This window comes from Macaca mulatta, chromosome 16 (genome assembly GCF_049350105.2).
Source record: "Macaca mulatta isolate MMU2019108-1 chromosome 16, T2T-MMU8v2.0, whole genome shotgun sequence".
Taxonomy (NCBI): Eukaryota; Metazoa; Chordata; class Mammalia; order Primates; family Cercopithecidae; genus Macaca; species Macaca mulatta.
The window spans coordinates 67,708,822-67,716,144 of record NC_133421.1 but is presented as its reverse complement, the minus strand read 5'-3'; the positions used below and the strand labels follow the sequence as shown (position 1 = coordinate 67,716,144).

Genomic DNA, 7,323 nt, shown 5'->3' with positions numbered 1-7,323 from the left:
TGCCTGTTCTTCCTGGACTTTGGAGCGCCCCAAGGCTCATTCCTTGGCCCTCTGCTGCCTGCTGGCTACACACTCTTCCTCCTTCCGGGGAGCTCCTCCATACTCGTGGTCCCCAAAGAGTCCCAGCTCGGAGTCCAGAATGGCACATCCAGCGGCCTGGCTGACACCTCCGCTTGGCCGTCTGGCTTGCCGCCTCTCGCTCGTCCTCTCCAAAACTGATCTCCAAACAGGACATCCCGCTCCCTCCCGCAGTCCATCCCCTCAACCCTCCAACCCCGAACCGACAAACCTAGTCCTCGGCCAACTCTGAATACGGCACTAGCTCTGGCCAAACCCTTGGAGTCACCCTCCACTCCTTTCTCTCACCCCTCATCCCAACTGTCCGCAAAGGCCATCAGCTCGGCTTTTAAAGTACACCCAGAATCTGGCCACTTCTCAGCCCCCGCACTGCCCCCATCCTGGCCCAACCCCTCGGGCTTTCTTTCCTGGGAGGGTGCTATGGTCTCCTCGCCCGTCTTCCGGTTTCTCGGCCCTGGCCCCCTGTGGCTTGTCTGAGCTCTCGCGTTCACAGGGAAATAGTGGTCGCTCTCACCATGCTATACCGCCCTCCCTGGGCTCGCCCCCTCCACGGGTGGGAAGCACACGAGGCCCCGCCCGATTCAACGCCCTCTGGGGTCACCTCCCAGCCCCTGCCCCGCGCCGCCCCAGCGACTCGGTCCTCCGGGCCCACCCCAGGGCGTCGAAACTGGTGGTTCCCCCGGCGGTTCCACGCCCCTCGCCTCCTTCCCGGGCAGAAGCAGCTTCGCAGCGCCACTCAGGGAGCAGAGATTACCAGGGCCCGTTTCCCAAGGCTCCGCCCAGCCCTCGAACCTATGGGAGCGAGCGTTCCCTCCCACGGGGCTGCGCCCTGGCCTCAACGAAAACTCGTGGGTCCAGACGGTTGAGAAATGGCTAGAGGGACAGAGAGGTAAGTGCCCGTCTCGGTGTGGTCAACTATACAAAATATGTAATTACATGTCTATAACACATTTAATAAAGTAAGCCCAGGCCGGGTAGGGTGGCTCAGGCCTGTAATCCCAGCACTTTGGGAGGCCTAGGCGGGCGGATCAGGAGGTCAGGAGTTGGAGACTGTTAGGCAGGAACCCGGACCCGACATGGCGGCGCCACTGGGCGTAGGAGGCTCTTTGTTCCAGCCGGCCCTTTGTTTCCAGACTTCCTTCCCTCTTTGAACACACCCTCAGACTTACATACATCAGAGGTTCCAGCTGGGCAGTCACATTCCCCCATGCCCTGCAGCTCACCTGCATTCCACAAGTTCCTAAATAGCAGTTCCGGTTGACAGTTTCCAAAGACCCCTTCCTCATGACCCTTACTCAACTCCTGTCCTAATAGTTTCAAGACGCCCCAGGACCTGTTTACACAACCAGCTTCCCTACCTCTCAGGCTATCAGAAGCCCCTACCCTCCTCCCTCAGCGCGACTTCCTCGGCCCACACCTTTGGACCAAGGAACCTCGCCCGCAAGCCCTAATAAAAGGGTATTCTCACTGCTGTTTGCCTTGTGTCTTTGTTCCCCGTTGGGCTCCAGCCTCTGTAAAGTTTACCTTTACAGAGACCAGTCTGGCCAACATAGTGAAACCTCGTCTCTACTAAAAATACAAAAATTTAGCCTGATGTGCCGGTGTGCGCCTGTAATCCCACCTACTTGGCAGGCTGAAGCCGGGAAGCGGGAAGCGCTTCAGGTGAACCCGGGAAGCGGAGGCTGCAGTGAGCCGAGATGGCGCCACTGCACTCCAGCCCCGGCAACAGTGCGAGAATTCCTCTTAAATAAATAAATAAAGCAAGTCCACCGAGATTATGTTAGATGGTGGTAACAGGGGTGTTCACCGAACAATTCTTTCAACGTATGTGTGAAAAAACGTTTAAAGAAATGTTGGATGCTAGCTAGGTCAGGACTGAAAAAGAGAGGAGACAGAGAGAAAAAAAGATGTTGGAAAGAAAAGCCTCATACAACTCTTCAAGTCCATTTCGTTGTGGGCTTTTCCTGTTGAAGGGCAATGAAGGCCGGGCGCGGTGGCTCAAGCCTGTAATCCCAGCACTTTGGGAGGCCGAGACGGGCGGATCACGAGGTCAGGAGATCGAGACCATCCTGGCTAACATGGTGAAACCCCGTCTCTACTAAAAAATACAAAAAAAACTAGCCGGGCGAGGTGGCGGGCGCCTGTAGTCCCAGCTACTCGGGAGGCTGAGGCAGGAGAATGGCGTAAACCTGGGAGGCGGAGCTTGCAGTGAGCTGAGATCCGGCCACTGCACCCCAGCCTGCGCGGCAGAGCAAGACTCCGTCTCAAAAAAAAAAAAAAAAAAAAAAAAAAAAGGGCAATGAAGCTGAAGGAGCTTCTCAGCGATTCTGGTGATTCACAAGCACTCTCCTGTTCCATGGCTGCCCAGCCTACAGGGAGGACGGAGCTCAGCGCTTGGGGGGCGGGGCATGCAAATTTAAAATGGCTGTTTCGCTGGGGAGCTTTGGGAACAAAAAGAGAAAGTGAATATCCCCCCAAAGTTGTAACAGTATTACTTATACAGTGTCACAAATTGTAACAAGGAACAGCGTGTGAACCTAGGGAAGAGAGTGCTTCTTTATTTGAGGCTGATTTTTCTTACCGTGAGCTCAGGATGAGTGGGAGAAGGACTGCTGTGGCCAAAGAAAGTAGGCAGTATTCCTTTTCGGACTTTTGGCTAAAATCAATGTGTTCCTATCAGTTTAATATCTGTATACGTTCTCTATCTGAGAACAACACGTTAAGTGGGTTTTTGGAGCAGAGAGGTGGCATAGGGAGCCTGCTCCGTCCCTTCCGCGCATCGACCTGGTATTGTAATATTTTCAAGAACGGTGCACCCCCTTCCATAAGATATAGGCGAGTTTACGTTGGTTTGGTTGTTTTTCGAGGTTTTTCTTTTTTTACGTGGGTGTGGTGTGATGGCTGAAGTTCTTTTGTTTTCAATTGGATTGAGGGTAAAGGAGCAAGCACTTGGAAGTATGTTTTTACGTTCCGAGGCTTGATAAAGTAAGAACCGCTTGTCGCCAACCTGATGCATCGTGCCAAGAGGTGCACTGCTGATTTCTGGACTCGACAGATAAAACACGAAGCAAGCAGGATAATCAGTCATAAGCCAACGCCGGATGCGATTTGGTTTATTTAGTCTTACCCCTTGACTTACCCCTTGAAAAAAGTGCAGTTACTTTTTTCTCGGTTTTCATATTATTGCCTCCCAACTGCTCTTATTTTTTCTTTTTCTTTTTTTTTTTTTTGATACCGAGTCTCACTATGTTGCCCAGGCTGAAGTGGCCTCATCTCGGCCCACTGCAACGTCCGCCTCCTGGGTTCAAGCGATCCTCCCACCTCAGCCTCCCGAGTAGCTGGGACTACAGGCTTGCGCTACCACGCCTGGCTAATTTTTGTATTTTTAGGACAGACAGTTTCACCATGTTGGCCAGGTTTGTCTCCTGAACTCAAGTGATCCGCCCGCCTTGGCCTCCCAAAATGCTAGGGTTACAGGCCTGAGCCACTGCGCCCAACCTTTACACTTTTTAATTCATCCCGTCAGGGAGCTGAAGCCTCTTACTCAGGAATCCGCGCCTGGTCCCTGCGAATAAGAAGGGTTGTTTGACTAGGAGGCCTCGTCGGAGGCATCTCGCAGTTAGCCAGGAGTGGGGAGAACTTTTTCTCGTGGTTTGCATAGGAGCTTAACTGCAGTAGAATAAAACATCAGTTACATTTCTAAGGTCTTGACTCCAAACCTTGGCTCCTAGACAGCATCCCAGCACCCATGCAGGGCTTGGGGGAGCTCACTGCCCTAAAGGGAGGGACATAATCCTGGCTGGCTTGGCCACCTGATCTTAGAGCTCTACGACCTTGAGGGAATATAGGTGGTAGCCGGGTAGTGAATATAGCAGGCCTTTGAGTGAGACCCGGTGCTGTGCTGGGTTTGGGTCTGAACCAGCACAGGGTTGCTTAGGCATCTCAGCACAGAGAGAGACTCCATTTATTTGAGAGAAAGTAAGGGAAAAGAACAAGAGTCTCTGCCTGGTAATCCAGAGAATTCTTCCGGATCTCATCCAAGACCACCAGGGTAGTACCTCTACTGTAAGAATCACGGCATGATTGGGCTTGGGGCACACATATCCTGGAATACCCAGAAAGCCTTCCCAAGAAGAACACACAGAAACAAGACTGTGAAAAATACAATAAATGCCTAATTCTTCCATGCGCACGTAAAACAAACATCCACAAGCGTCAAGATCATCCAAGAAAACACGATCTCACCCTGGTGAGGCACCAGGGACCAATTCCAGAGAAACTGAGACGTGGCATTTCAGACAGAGAATTCAAAATAGCAATTTTGAGGAAATTTAAAGAAACTGGAGAAAATGGCCAGGCATGGTGGCTCACACCTGTAATCCCAGCACTTTGGAAGGCCGAGGCAGGCAGATCACCTGAGGTTAGGAGTTCGAGACCAGTCTGACCAACATGGAGAAACCGTGTCTACAAAAAATACAAAATTAGCCTAGCGTGATGGCACATGCCTGTAATCCCAGCTACTCGGGAGGCTGAGGCAGGAGAATTGCTTGAACCTGGGAAGAGGAGGCTGTGGTGAGCTGAGATCATGCCATTGCACTCCAGCCTGGGCAACAAGAGAGAAACTCTGTCAGAAGGAAGGAAGGGAGGGAGGGAGGGAGGGAGGGAAGGAGAAAAGGAAAGGAAAGGAAAGGAAAAAAAGAAATTGGAAATGCAGAATTCTATCAGGTGCATTTACCAGAGATTGAAATTATTCTGGCTGGACGCAGTGGCTCACACCTGTAATCCTGGCACTTTGGGGGGCAGAGGCAGGATAATTGCTTGAGTCCAATGGTTCAAGACCAACCTAGGCAACATGGTGAAATTTCGCCTTTACAAAAATAAAAAAATTAGCTGGGCATGGTGGCAGACACCTGTAGTTCCAGCTACTCGGTAGGCTGAGACGTGAGAATCGCTTAAACCAGGAAGACGGAGGTTGCAGTAAGCGGAGATTGTGCCATTGCATTCCAGACTGGGTGACAGACAGACTTTGTCTCAAAAAAAAAAAAAAAAAAAAAGACAGGAAGAAGTCAAAATTTTTTTTTTTTTTTTTTTTTTTTGAGACGGAGTCTTGCTCTGTCACCCAGGCTGGAGTGCAGTGGCTGGATCTCAGCTCACTGCAAGCTCCGCCTCCCGGGTTTACGCCATTCTCCTGCCTCAGCCTCCCGAGTAGCTGGGACTACAGGCGCCCGCCACCTCGCCCGGCTAGTTTTTTTTTTGTATTTTTTAGTAGAGACGGGGTTTCACCGTGTTAGCCGGGATCGTCTCTCGATCTCCTGACCTCGTGATCCGCCCATCTCGGCCTCCCAAAGTGCTGGGATTACAGGCTTGAGCCACCGCGCCCGGCCAGAAGTCAAATTATCCTTGTTTGAAGGTGATGTAATCTTATATTTGGAAAAACCTAAAGACTCCATCAAAATTAGATGATTAGGACTTTGTAATTTACTTGTCTCAACTTATGACAGGAGGGATCGGCCCAGACAGACAGTATAATGAGGAACAGTTTCTGGTGGAAATACACAAGGCAGATGTACATGTGAACAAGTGAGCATCCCCAGTTGTCCCATCTCCCATCTAGAGGACTTAAATCCTATAAACTGGGTTTAGTCTTAACCCTAAGACTTGCTCTTGCCAGACCTGCAACCATTCTGAACAATGACAGCCAAAGGAGGTCATACCTACAAAGGTCTTTCCTGAAGGGGAGTATAAATTCCTTCTGTGTCTAACAGTGCTTATCACCGCTTGGCTATAGTTGAGGACAATAGCTCGATAGCTCCGTGGAGTGAATCACCCTGAGGTCCTAGCCCCACCCTACAGCCATTAAATTAGAATCTTTGGGACAGGGCCTAAGGCTGTTGTACTTCACAGCTTCCGGGGTATTTCCCTGGGACCAAAAGCACCTCTTAGAAATGTCCAGTGAAGACAGTAGTGAGCTTGGTCTGGAACAACGAATTGTCCCCGGAAGTGAAAGTGTTCAACAGGAGACACTCAGTAACCAGTGTGTGTAAATGAGAGAGTAGCAAATCCCTTGGTTTTGTCACTGACAAGAGGCCACCCAGTCCAGTGGGGAGGCTTTTCCACCCAAATTGGAATATGTGCACAGCAAGTCCGACAGCTTCTGTGCTGTTCCCACTCTGCAGAACTAGATGGACCCCACCCCCGCTACTGACCGAAAATTTATTTTGGAAATTCAGGCTGATGATACCACACAGGGACCGAGAAGGTGTGAAAGGTTTATAACTAACAAAATGAGGTGCTCTGGGAATCAGAGGGGCTCCCAGGCAGGTCGGAAAATGACTTGAGAGCGAGGAGACTGGGTTGGTGTTTTGATGGGGGTTTGGGAAGGGGCAGGATGGAGGGCTCTGGGAGCGGGGGCTGGTGCTGCCTGCTGGGTGCCAATGGGGGGAGCACCCGAGTTTTGTCATGAGCTTGTTATCTCCACTCATAGAATGGGAGCCTCTTGTCATCTCCACTCAGATTGTCGGGACCTATTAATACACTTGGCTCTAAGAGGAGGAGGGCTGTGAAGGAACGCTAATGCCTACAGCGCCTTGGTCATTTAGGCTGAGGTTAAGTGCGGGACTTGCACTGTCAGTTACCGTTATTTCGCATTACATCAGCAAAGGAGATCTCTAAACGCTGTCTGCTGACAAGGTGGAATGGGAGGTTACCTCCACGCGTTTGCATTGGATCGTCGGGGCCTGTTAGCACACTTGTGTGTATGTAAGTCAGCAGCGTGTACTTTGGAGAGTGTAGCTGCTTTAGATTTCACTTGGTTTAGTCACATGCGGTGTGACGATCATTGGATTAAAGGTTACCGCACCTACATCAGTATCCGTGTTCTGACTGGTCTCTGCTATTACTTGGCACACTCAGATGCGATATTCGGATCGTTATGTTTAAGTTTAGCGCCCCTACTTTACCAAGCGGGACGGTTTTTTTCATTTACGTGTCTATCCAAGGCAGTATAAACATCTTTCAGTTCAAGTTTACCGCATGTGTTTCACTATCCAGAGTCGGACTGCTTTTCGATTTACGTGGCTTTGTGGGATGCGGTATGAAGATCGTTGCATTCAAGTTTGCTTTAAAGATAGTAATATGGGACTGGGTGCCGTGCCTCAGGCTTGTAATCCCAGCACTTTGGGAGGCCGAGGTGGGTAGATCACCTGAGGTCAGGAGTTGGAGACCAGCCTGGCTAACATGTTGAAA

At 50.8% G+C, this 7,323-nt stretch overlaps 1 non-coding gene across 1 annotated transcript; it reads left to right on the top strand.

Moving 5' to 3' along the window:
- Positions 1-2,714: 2,714 nt before the first annotated feature.
- LOC114673349 (U2 spliceosomal RNA) lies at positions 2,715-2,899 on the top strand. The gene has a single exon (XR_003724058.2). It is a non-coding gene; the product is annotated as a U2 spliceosomal RNA (small nuclear RNA).
- Positions 2,900-7,323: the final 4,424 nt, after the last annotated feature.